Source organism: Pteropus medius, unplaced genomic scaffold (assembly GCF_902729225.1).
Source record: "Pteropus medius unplaced genomic scaffold, Ma_sr-lr_union100, whole genome shotgun sequence".
In the NCBI taxonomy this organism is placed as follows: Eukaryota; Metazoa; Chordata; class Mammalia; order Chiroptera; family Pteropodidae; genus Pteropus; species Pteropus medius.
In genome coordinates this window covers 2,008,129-2,021,775 of record NW_024355695.1, presented here as the reverse complement: position 1 = coordinate 2,021,775, position 13,647 = coordinate 2,008,129, and the positions used below count along the sequence as shown (strand labels likewise).

Here is a 13,647-nt window from a genome sequence, read left to right as displayed (position 1 = left end):
CCCCCCCACACACACACAATGTTTTGAACAAAGGGCCACAAAGGGCCATGCATTTTCATCCCCACTGGGCCTGGAAAATTATGTAGCAAGCGCTAACATTCTCTGGTCCATTTCCATGTTTTAATCTCCCAACCTTGGGAGTCTGTCAAAGACCTTGGTCATCTTGTCACTCACATGCCTCCTCCTGAATTAGAAGATATTTCTAGGGGAAATGTGGTCTCCAAAACTGGGTTCTCCTTTCTGGGCTTCCTTCTCTCAGATCTTGGCCCTATATTTTTTCTTTGTCTTGGGTAGGTCTCCAGTGCCTCAAAAACAGATTTAAAAAACTTCTATATAGCTTTTCTAATTGTTCTCAATGGAAGGGTTAATACAATTTACCTAGATGCTATTTTTGAATGTGGAACTCATGTTTATATGATGCATTTTTGCTTTTCCTTGAACTTTTACCGTTATCCTTTATCTTTGTCATTTTCACCCCCTGTATTCACTTGCTTACTTTTTCACTTCAGAAAACATGTCTGAATTGGGTACCGACTATGGGCTATTTATTACATACTGAGAACTAAGATAAAAACAAGATATCATCTCATTTTGTTAGATTAGTATAACCCCTTCGAAAAAGTGTTAATATCTACATTTAATATATGAGAAACCAAAGGTCCTGCAAATTAAATATCTTGTCCAAGGTCAAAAAGGACAGAGTTTGTAGCAGAGCTTGGACTTGATCTTGGAATGCCTAACTCTTTTTGAGAGTTCTTTTCATTATATTTCATTGCTTGATAGAACCTTAGAGAGACTTTGGCTTACTCTAGCTCAGAAACAGATTCCGCTATTCAAAAAAGAGACAGTGTGAAATAGTATGAAAAATTCTCCAAATGCTTTATACTATGGTAGATTAATTAGCCAGTAGTCATTACAATTCATCCCTTTTGTATTGGGCTTAAAAATTTACCTTGTAGTTTCACAAACTCTCTCATTTTTAAGGTTGGTATTAGGAGATAAGTACCTCATAATAAAGGCATTGAGCTTCTCTGTAAGACCTGATTTTGCCTAAGTTGGATTGAAATTTGCATTATAGTAGAGTCCAGAATTCTAGAGTGTTTGAAGATAATGTAGAAGTTATCTAATAAATAAATATAAATAATATATACAAAGTTATCTAATAAATAAATATAAATAATATATACAAATCATGAGTCTGTCTTTTTAATTCTGAAAAATTGTTAATGAAATCACTAATAGTAACCCAGATAGAATAGGGTTATTATTCCAAACATAATAATCCCAGAGGCTCAAACTTATGGATGACATGTCTTATTTATTTTTCTGTAAATATAAACTCCACATAATTTGTAGGCATAAATCACATAGAGCAAGCAGTATTTTGAATTTGGGTTTCCTGGTGCTTATGAACTTTGGCAAAATAATGGAGTAATGTTGCCATTTAGATTTTTTTTTAAACCAGGTCTTGCTTTTACCTATTCACCTTGAAAGATAGTGTGGTCTTTTGAGAAAAGCATGTAAATTGCTGAGGAGAAGCCTACAAGGCTAAGAGTTTTGGTCTGCACAATTTGAATGTAGGTGAGTTTCCTGCTATTGTATTGTATACTGAAAGGTATTCTTTTGGGGCCCCCACACTGATAGGCAAATTTCAGTCTTATGAGGAAAAAAACAAAGCAAATGTTGCCAGCAGGATAGGTGAGTCTATTGCTGCTTTTTCCTTCCTTCTTCCTGGTGTGACCAGTAGCCATCCAAAAATTGCAGTTTTCTGAGAGCTAGGATGATCTGGAAAGAGGGACATTGCCACAGGCTAGTGTTGTTGATGTTGTTGTTGTTTTTTAACTTGGCTGTGGATAAGAATCAACTGGAGATACATGTTAAAAATGCAGATTTCTAGTATCGTAATTCTTGAAGATAAATCCTGACTCTGTACTTTAACAAGTGGTGGAGGTGATTTTGATGCATGAAAAGTTTGAGAACCATTGGTTAGAACTTAAGGCTAGAGTCTTTAGAGTCAGAAGAACCTCAATTCAAATTTGAGCTTTGCCACATACTAACTGTAGTTTATAACCCAATCTTCCTTGTTATCATACCCTTCTACCCCCATATTATCCTGTGTGATAATCATCTCTTAACTACATATGCTCAATTAGATTATTATCTAATTTCTTCTTTCTAGTACAGGAACAATTTCTGCATTAGGATAAAAGCTAATATGAAATAGTAAAAAAATTCATCAGCTTAAATAAAATAGAAGTTTATTTTTAATTCCAGAAATGAGTGGATCAGGTTTGGCAAGATGGCTTTCCTTCACACAGTCATCCATGGAATTAGGTATTTTTCTATCTTATTGCTCCACCATATTTTAGGGTATATTCCTTGCCTACATGGTTGAAACTGGTTCACCTCCAAGTTTATGTTCTTTTTAAAAAAATTAATTTATTTTTTATGGTGACATTGGTTAACGAAAACCAGTAAGTTTCAGCTGTACACTTTAATAGAAAGGCACATATATATTTACGCCGTGTGTTCACCTCCCATAGTTATATTTCTTTCTGTCACCACATATTTGACCCACTTTACCCCGTTTACCTCCCCACTCCTCTCCCACCCCCTACTCTCTGGTAACCACTAGTCTATAGTCCATGTCCATGAGTTTCTGTTTGTTTGTCCTGTGCATTTGTTGCTTTTAAATTTATATCCCATTTATAAGTAATATCATGTGATTTTCAACTTTTTCTGTCTAGCTTATTTCACTTAGCATGATTATCTCGAAGTCCATCCATGTTGTCACAAATGGCAGTATTTTATCTTTTCTAATGGCTGAGTAATATTCCATTGTGTATGTGTACCACAGCTTCTTTAGCCAATAATCTGTTGTAGGACACTTTGGTTGCTTCCATGTTCTGGTCACTGTGCATAATGCTGCTATGAACATCAGTATACTAATATATTTTGGATATGGATTTTCAAGTCTTTGGGGTAAATACCCAGTAGTGAGATTGCTGAATCATATGGTAGATCACTTCTTAGTTTTTTTGAGGACCCTCCATACTGTTTTCCATAGTGGCTGTACCAATTTGCAGTCCTAACAGCAGTATATGAGGGTTCCTTTTCCTTCGCATCCTCTCCATCATTTGTTATTACTTGTCCTGTTGATAATAGCTATTCTAACAGGTGGGAGATGCTATCTCATTGTGGTTTTGATTTGCATTTCCCTAATAGCTAGTGATGTTGAGCATTTTTCAAATATTTTTTGGCCATTTGTATGTCCTCTAGGGAGAAGTGTCTGTTTAGGTCCTCTGCCCATTTTTTTATTGGATTGTTTTATTTTTGTTTTGCTTTGTTTTTTTTTTTTTTTTAAATTTTGTTGTTGTTATTGAGTTGTATGAGTTCTTTGTATATTTTGGATATTAGGCCCTTATCAGAGACATTGCTTGCAAATATATTTTCCCATTCGGATGGTTGTCTCTTTACTTTGTTGATGGTTTCTTTTGCTGAGCAGAAGCTTTTTGGTTTGATGTAGTCCCATTCGTTTATTTTAGTTTTTACTTCCCTTGCTTTTGAGGTCAAATTCATACAATTCTCTTTAAAAATATGAAACGCTTCACGAATTTGAGTGTCATCCTTGTGCAGGGGCCATGCTAATCTTATCAGTATCGTTCCAATTTTAGTATAGGTGCTACCAAAGCAAGCATCCAAGTTTATGTTCTGATTTCAGGAAAGGAAAAGAAAGAATACAGGGAAAGTGGTTTCATCTTCAAAGAGATGATACGGAAGTTGCACCCTTCACTTCCAGTATCATCCTATTGGCTCAACTAAATCACATATCCACAGCCAACTGACAGGGAAGCTGGGGAAGACAGTCCCTATCAGGCCATTCAGGGGCCCATATAAAACTTAGTGGCTTTGTTATTAAGAGAAGAGGAGGATAAATCCTAGGGTTCAATTAATCTCTGACACAGCCTCCACTTTAAGGGAATCCATATGGCTTAGTTGTTAATACTATGGGCTTTAGAGGCAGAACCTTATGTTGGAATATTGGCTTTCCACTATATATCCTTGAGTGAGCCATACATAAACCTCTCTGAAACTGTTCATCTCAAAATGTAGGTAATAGTATCTCTTTCATAGGATTATTGGGAGGATTTTATAAGATAATCTATGTATACTCTTAACATAGTGCCTGGCACACAGTAAGTACTCAATAAATACTAAGCTGCTACTATTAGTATTTATATTCACATTAGTATTGTTATAACAGGTTCTTGGAGGATGGGGGAGAGATCAAAGATGGCATTATGGTGGTGGCTGCATTTGAGCTGGTCCTTGAAAAATAGTGTTTTTGCAAATGCTGATAAAAGGGAAAGAGCATTCCAGAAAGAGGTGACAGTAGTTTAATAGTTTATTAAAAAATTATTGAACATCTACATATGACAGGTATTAACAGTTTAGTGATTAATGGCATGGGCTTTAGGTCATGCAGCAAAGGGTCCAAATATCAGCTATGCTATTTATTTCTTTTTTCCATGGTTACAATTTATACCATGTTGTACTCACAACCCAGGTCTCACCCCGTTAGTGACTATGTTGACCACTCATGCTACTCTCTATAATTCTCTCTTAACTGGAACAATTTGATAATGGCTTATCTCAGAGGCTGGAAATAATTCACTTTCTAGGTTTCCTGGATTTATGTTGTACATCCAAAACAATTTATCCAGATAAACCTTCCTTCTACTTCTATAGTAGTCGATAATACCATCAGAAAAGTTCCTAAGTTTTAAGAAAATACTTATCTTTTTAAAAAGTTCTAAGAAATAGGCTTAAGAAAATTAATTATAGTATAATAATTTATGATTTTAAACCAAATCAAACTACGTCTTTATCATCTGGCATTATTACTTTAAACTTTTTTTTTCAATTAGAGTTGACATTCAATAGTATTTTATATTTCTTTTGGGTGTACAGCATAGTGGTTAGACATTTATATAATTTGCAAAGTGATGCCCTCAATTAGTCTAATACCCACCTGGTACTATACATAGTTATTACAATATTATTGACTACAATATTTATGCTGTACTTCATATCCTGTGACTATTTTGTAACTATTAATTTGTTCTTCTTACTCCTTTTACCTTTTTTACCCACACCCAACCCCTCCCATCTAGCAATAACCAGTTCTCTGTATCTATGAGGTGACACAGAGAAGAGTGGTGGGTGAAGAGAGTAGATCACCACACATTTGGTGAAATGATATTGCTGGAAGGTGTCATCTTAATACACACAAAGCCTTCTCAGTGATACTGAAATGGAGCTGTGATATGAGGCTAAAGATATGCCTGCAGCTTGTATGTATTGAAGCATGTTTTATATTTATGTCCAGATCTAGGTTTGTTTCAAAAGTCTTTCGCTTATCTCTCTTTGGCTCTGACAACTGAAAAGATGAGAGATTCAGCTTCCAGTGCTGGGGCTTCTCCTAAGAGAAAGAGATGGCATACTTCCATATTTATATAAATATGCTGATTTACTGTTTCTCTAAGGTTCCATTTTATGTACTGAAAGAAAAATGAAAGAAAGATACTGCTGATTAGGTCCATCCCTCAAGGGTATGGTACTGGAGCAAAGATATACTGTGTGTGATTACTTTTGTGATATTTGGTATACTTATAAAAAATAGCAAGCATTTATTAGGTTTTAATTTTGTAACAATAGTAAGTACCTTACATGCTATTTAACCTTTCCAATAGCCCTATGAATTATGTGTTATTATTTTGATTTTATAAAGATGAGGAAACTGAGCCTCAGAGAGTTAAAGTAACTTGCCCAAGGCACACAGCTAGTCAGTGTTGGAGCTAGAATTTTAGCATAGACATTCTAACTATAGATTGAATGCTCTTAATCAGGGACTGGCAAAATTTTTCTGTAAAGGGCCAGAGAGTAAATGTTTTAGGCTTCGTGAGACATATGATCTCTGATGCAACTACTGAACACTGCTATTATAACATAGTGGCAGCCATAAACAATACATAAATTAGTGGGTATGGCTGTGTTCCAATAAAACTTTATTTACATCTTTGTTACACCTACTGTGAAGATGAAGACCATTCTCAATAATCACACTGTTGACATTCCAGAAAATGTGGATATCACTCTGAAGGGATACACAGTTACTGTGGAGGACTCCAGAGGCACCCTGCAAAGGGAGTTCGATCACATCAATGCAGACCTCAGTCTCCTTGGAAAAAAAGAAGAGGCTCAAGGTTGACAAATGGTGGTGAAATAGAAAGGAACTGGTTACTGTTTACACTATCTGTAGTCATGTATAGAACATGATCAAGGGTGTTACACTGAGCTTCCATTACAAGATGATATCTGTGTATACTCACTTCTCCATCAACATTGTTATTTAGGGGAATGGTTCTCTTGCTGAAATCTAAAATTTATTGGTAAAAATATATCTGCAAGTGTTGCTTGTTCAATATCTCAAGCCCAGAAAGATGAGTTAATTCTTGAAGGAAACAACATTGAACTTATATCAAATTCGACTGCTTTGATTCAACAAGCCACACAGTTAAAAACAAGGATATCAGAAAAATTTTAAATGGTATCTATGTTTCTGAAAAAGGAACAGTTCAGCAGGCTAATGAATAAGATCTAAGTTGTCCAGCTATAGAAACACCAAGATGTTGGATGATTACTCAGACTTACTTGTGATATTTTAAAGATGCAATAAAAGTTGTGTATTGAAAAAAAAAACAAAACAGGTGGAAGGCCTGTGGGCTATTGTGTGTCCAACTCTACTCTTAACCACTGTAAAATACTGTCACATTATTGAAGACTTCTAAAGATTGCATAGAAGGTGGATGCTGTGCTCTCCTCCTCTAATGACCACATCAAAATTACAATGAAACAACAAAACAACCATCTTTGAGAGTTGCCTGAGATCTGACTGTACAGAAATCCTACAACTGGAGACACACATAAGAGGTCACCTTGAGACTGATAAGAGGGGGCAGAGATGCAAAATGGGCTGGTCCCACAACCGAGTGTGGCAGTTGAGAATTTGGAGGGTTATCTTGGCTGCAGAGGTCCTACAGAAGAGTGAGGGGTCCCAGCTACACACTGAGCTCCCCAGGGCAGGGTTCCAATACCAGGAAGAAGTCTTAATAACCTCTGGCTGTGAAAACCAGTGGAGATTGTGACTGAATGAGACAGACGTTTGCAGGAGTTGCAGACATGCCTCTTAAAGGGTCTGCACGTAGACTTACTCAGTGATGAACTCATTTTCTCTGAGCTCCACTGCTAGAGAAACTGCTCGAAGGGTGCCAGGGACATACAGGAAAGAATTGAATTGTTTGGCTTCAGAGCAAGGGCTGGAGGGGCAGCTTTCTCCTAGACAGAAGTGCTGGCAGTTTCCATTGTTCCTTTGCTGAGCAGCTCCTCTACCCCACATATGATCACAGATGGCCACAAATCTGAGTCTCCATCAACCTGGCTAACACAGGTCACCCATCCTGGGGGTTCCCAGAAACCCCACCTAAGCTACCTCTAGGTTTTTTTTTCCTATATAAATGACCTATCTTGGCTCATGCTGCACAATTTCCTAAAATCTCTCAAAGCCTCAGAAAACTCAAAGAAACAGCATCTGGCCTCAGCGTGCCCCATACCATTTGCTGAGAATCCTCAAGCCTGGCACCAGCAGCAGGCAGCCTTAGTTCATGACTTGGTCTTTCAGGCAACTCCAAGCCCATCACGGGTAGTGGTTATCTGCACATTGATTGGTGACTCTTGCCAGGTGGCCCTGGAAGTGCACAGGCTGCAGCTGAACTTGGCCTGCAGCTGGGCTCTTTCCAGGAGGCCCATGGGCCAGCACACATAGCGACCAGCTTTGACTGAAGCTGGAGCCAAAGTCTGAGCACCATCCAGGGCTGCATCTGAGGGGGACACACCCAAAGTGAAGACTGGGCAGTCCCCAGAGCCCTGGTAAAGGGAATCCTGCTCCTTAGTGTCAGCCTTTCATTGGCCAAGCCTCACCACAAATCAGCCCAAGAGTCAGTCCCTCCCATCGATGTGCAAACAATAACCAAGGCTCAACTACAACAGGAGAACACACACAACCCATAAAAGGGACACACCTTGAACACCTAGGCTCAGGTGACTAGGAAAGACTGCACCACTGGGCCTGACAGGACACCTAGTACATAAAGCCACTTAACTAAGATAGGGAGACATAGCAGCCCTACCTAATACATAGAAACAAAGGGAGGCAGCCAAAATGGGGAGACAAAGAAACATGTCCCAAGTGAAAGAACAGAACAAACTTCCAAAAAATAGCTAAACAAAATGGAGACAAGCAATCTACCAGATACAAAGTTCAAAACACTGATTATAAAAACGTTCCATGAACTTGGGGGAAGAGTAGATGAACTCAGTGAGAACTTTAACAAAGAGATAGAAAACATAAAAATGGAGATAGAAATCATAAAAAAGAACCAGTCAGAAATTAAGAATACAATAACTGGAATGAAAAATACCTCAGGAGGATTCGACAGGTTAAATGAAGCAGAGGATTGAATCAGCGATTTAGAAGATAAGGTAGCAGAAAACACTCAATCAGAGCATAGCAAGCAAAAAGAATCCCCCCAAATGCGGTTCGTTTAAGTGGCCTCTGGGACAATATCAAACATACCAACATTTGCATCATAGCGGTACCAGAATGAAAAGAGAGAGAGCAAGAAATTAAAAACCTATTTGAGGGAGAGTTTCCCGGTTGGTGAACAAGAGCCCTTCCACAGACCACTGAGCCAGCTCCAAATTCCATAAAGACAGATAGATACTCTTTTGTTCAGGAACTCACCCTTAGTCTCTTCATTTGACTGTTGCATTTTTTTTTCATTTACTTTACTCACTTAAGAAGCATTCTAAGAGTGGCATGGAGGAGAAGGATACTGGAGTTTGACGAAGAGGTGGTTTTTGAGACTCTAGGAAAACCTAGCATCTGATTTTTTAAAAAATCTTTTAGAGAATCATGGTGTAGTGAGAGATGCCCCAGATATCTTCCCTTGAAAAAACAATGATCTGAATATCTAAAACTCAACAAAAAAACACCTAACCTGCACACAAGCACATCTGAGAGAGGGATCAATGAATAAGAGCTATGACAGTTCAGAACCACAGAAGTCCAGCGGTGGACCAGGAGAAACAAAAGAGCTGCCTTTCATAGCTAGAGTTCCCTGCAGGAGGAGGGGAGGGGAGAAGATGTGGCGGGTTCCCTGAACAATCTTGCCTGAGAGAGTTGTGAGCTCCAAGCAGTGGGAGTGCCCAGGGATCAGGGCAGAAAGCAGGGAAATGTGGATAGCAGAGAAGCAAAAGCTGATTATTACCAGTCGGAGTTGCAAAACACGAGGTTGAGCTGTAGCCCTAACCCCAACACAGAGGGCACCTCCACCCATATCCTCCAGGACCAAACACCACTAAGCCCCAGGGAATCTGATCAAATGCTACCAAAATTATTGCTAACAATGACAGGGACTGAGACTGAGGGTAGTGAGTGTGAGTAAATATTTATAAGACAAAACAGCATTATTAAGGCTTTATATAAAGCAGGAATCCAAGAGGCTTAGATGCCACTGACAGGAAACAAAAAGAAAAATACCTACTTAGCAAGCAACTAAAGAGAGACCTTTTATAAAACTTTTTTTTGGAAAAAAAAGCAGAATACACTTCCATTAGTGCCCAGGTGGAGAAATAATCCATTAAACACCATGAACAATCAAGGTGACAAGGCAGCTCAGAAAGGAAGAGAAAAAGCTCCAGAGAATAAGTTTACAGACAAAGAAATATGCGACTTAAATGACAAAGATTTCAGGATGGTACTTCTGAAAACACTCAGTGAGATCCAAAATAGTTCATATCAACAATTTCAGGAATTGAAAAAAACCACTAAATGAGCAGAATGAGTCCTTTAGCAGAGATATTGAAACTCTCAGAAAGGAACCAAATAGACCTTTTAGAGATGAAGAACACACTGAAAGAGATGAAGAATGAAATAGCAAGTTTGGGAAATAGAGTCGACCAAATGGAAAAAAGGATCAGTGATATTGAAGACAGAAATCTAGAAATAAATCATAAGAAAAAAGAGAGAAATCAAAGAATGAAAAATAATGAAATAGAAATGCAAGAACTAGCTGATACTATCAAGAGAAGACACACAATAACGGGAAAAGAAGAGAAGGGATTAGAAAGCATTTTCAGACAAATAGATGATGAGAATTTCCCAAATCTAAGGAATGATCTGGAGCTTGGAATTCAAGAAGTCAACAGAACGCCCAATTACCTCAACCCCAAAAGACTTTCCTCAAGACATATTGTATTAGAATTCTCAAATACCAAAGGCAAAAAAAGAATTCTCAGGGTAGTCAGGGAAAAGAAGATGGTAACCTATAAAGGAAAACTCATTTGATTATCGTCAGAGTTCTCAGCACAAACCTCCAGGAACACGGAATATCTTTCCATTTCTTTGTATCTTCTTCGATTTCTTTTAATAAGGTCTTGTAGTTTTCATTATATAGGTCTTTCACATTTTTCGTTAAATTTATTCCTAGACATTTTATTCTTTTTGTTGCAATTACAAAAGAAATTATTTTATTTACATCTTTTTCTGACACTTCATTATTAGAGTATAGGAACATTATGGATTTTTGAATGTTGATTTTGTATCCAGAAACTTTAATGTATTTTCTTATTGTTTCTAGTAGTTTGCTTGTGGGGGCTTCGGGGTTTTCTATATAGAGATTCATGTCATCCACAAATAGTGACAGTTTGATTTATTTGTTTCCTATTTGGATGCCTTCTATATCTTTCTCTTGTCTGATTGCACTTGCTAGAACCTCCAAGGTTATATTGAATAGCAGTGACGATAGTGAACAGCCTTGCCTTGTTCCTGATCTTAGAAGGAAGGTTTTCAGTGTTTCACCATTAAGTATAACATTGGCTGAGGGTTTGTCATATATGGCCTTAATTAAGTTAAGGTACTATCCTTTTATACCTATTTGTGAAGTGTTTTGATCATAAATGGATGTTGTATCTTTTCGAAGGCTTTTTCTGCATCTATTGATATAATCATATGATTCTTATATTTTAATTTATGAGGTGTATCACATTAATCAATTAGCATATGTTGAACCATCCTTGTGTCCCTGGGATGAAGCCCACTTGATCATGGTGTATAATCTTTTTTAATATGTTGCCGTATTCGGTTCACTAGTATCTTATTGAAGTATTTTGTATTGTGTTCATGAGAGATATTGGTCTGTAGTTTTCTTTTGGTGTGTTATCCTTACCAGATTTGGGTATCAGAGTAATATTGGCCTCATGAAATGAGTTGGGAAGTATTGCCTCCTTTTCGATATTTTGTAAGAGATTGAGGAGAACAGGTATTAAATCTTTGAATGTTTGATAGAATTCACTGGTGAAGCCATCTGGTCCTGAACTTTTACATTTTGGTAGGTTTTTGATGATTGTTTCAATTTCCATACTGCTGATCAGTCTATTTAGATTTTCCGGATCGTCTTGAGGCAGTCTAGGAAGACTGTATTTTTCTAAGTACTGGTGAATTCATTCTAGGTTATTAAATTTGGTGGTATCTACTTTTTCATAGTATTCAGGCATGATCCTTTGTATTTCTGCAGTGTCAGTTGTATTTCCCCTCTTTTATTCCTAATTTTTTTTATTTGTGTCCTTTCTCTTTTTGCTTTAGTGAGTCTAGTTTGTCAATTTCATTAACCTTCTCAAAGAACCAGCTCTTTGTTGCATTTATTTTTTCTATTGTTTATTTGTTTTTAATTTTATTTATTTCTGCTCTAATTTTGATTATTTATTTCTTCTGCTGACTTCAGGCTTCATTTGTTCTTCCTTTTCTAGTTTTTAAGATGAAGTGTTAGGTTGTTTACTTGGACTTATGCTTGTTTTTGGAGATGGGCCAGTAATGATATGAACTTTCTTCTTATGACTGCTTTTAGCATGTCCCAAATCTTTTGATATGTTGTATTATCATTATCATTCATTTCTATGTATCTCTTAATCTCTCTTTTTATTTCTTCTCTGATCCAGTTATTCTTCAATAGCATGTTGTTTAATCTTCATGTATTTGTGGTTCTTCCTGCTATCTTTTTGCAGTTGATCCCTAGTTTCAAAGCATTATGGTCAGAGAATATGGTTGGTATGATTTCAACCCTCTTATATTTGTTGAGACTATCTCTGTGTCCTAGTATGTGGTTAATCCTTGAGATGTTCCATGTGCACTAGGGAAGAATGTATAAGCAGCTGTTTTGGGATGGAAGGCTCTGTAAATGTCAATTATGTCCAGTTGGTCTAATGTGTTATTTAAACATGATATTTCCTTACTGATTTTCTGTTTCGATGATCTGTCCATGTCCTACAGTGTGGTATTTAGGTCCCCTACTACAATAGTGTTTTGGTCTATTTCTCCCTTTAGTTCTGTTAGTAATTGCTTTATATATTTCGAGGCTCCCTGATTGGGAACAGGTATTTATAAGTGTTATAACTTCTTGGTGCATATTCTCTTCATCATTATGAAGTGTTCCTCAGTATCTTTCTTTACCTTTTTATTTTTATTTTGAAGTCTATTTCATCCAATATTAGTACTGCTACTCCCTCTTTTCTCTGAAATAATTTTCCACCCTTTCACTTTGAGTCTATATTTGTCTTTTGAACTGACATGTGTCTCCTTTGGCAGCATATGATTGAATTTTGTTTTTTCACCCATTCTGCAACTCTGTGCCTTTTTATTGGTGAGCTCAGTCCACTTACATTCAGGGTGATTATTGAAATATGAGGTCTTCTTATAGCCATTTTATCTTTTGCTTTCTGGTAGCTCAGAGTTTCCATTGCTTCCTTGTCCTTGTGTTTCTATTTTCTTTATTTTGGTTGGGTATTGTGGGTTTTGCTTCTGGTCCTTCTTGTTTTATGTTATGTATTTCAGTTCTGAATCTTTAGTGTGTGGTTACCATTACAAATATGTAAGGGATATATATATATATCCCTTACATATTTGTATAAAAGATATATGTATATATACAGTCATCCATTTTTTTTCTGCACATGCCTTATCTACATTCCCCTTTGCGAATCTGAATCTTTGAATCTTCCCCTTCTCGGTCATTGATGTCTCAATTTGTGCCTATGTATGCTGAAGGTTCAGTACCATCTTGCTATAGCAATTCTCTTCTTATTGTTTAAGCTTATAATCCCTTGTTCTTAGTAAGGGTTGCACTCTTCTGCTTCTATTTGCTTGATAGTCACCCTACTCCTAATTATGTTATTTTTTTTTTTGTCATTTTGTTTTAGGTGAGCTGATTCCTTTCAGTATTTCCGGTAGTGCAGGCCTCGTAGTGGAGATTCTCTCAATTTTTTATGTCTGGAAAGTTCTTAATTTCTCCTTCATATTTAAAGAAGAACTTAGCTGGATAAATTATTCTAGGCTAGTTGTTCCTTTCACTTAATATTTTGAATATTGGTTCCATTCCTTTTTGGCTTGTAAGGTCTGTGCTGAGAAGTCCAATGATAATCTAATGAGTTTTTCCATATAAGTTACCATTTTCTTCTCCCTGGCTGCCCTGA

General features: G+C 36.9%; 1 non-coding gene across 1 annotated transcript; it reads right to left on the bottom strand.

The window, feature by feature from the left end:
• Positions 1 to 3,591: 3,591 nt before the first annotated feature.
• LOC120599905 (U6 spliceosomal RNA) lies at positions 3,592 to 3,694 on the bottom strand. The gene has a single exon (XR_005652022.1). It is a non-coding gene; the product is annotated as a U6 spliceosomal RNA (small nuclear RNA).
• Between the last annotated feature and the right edge of the window lie 9,953 nt (positions 3,695 to 13,647).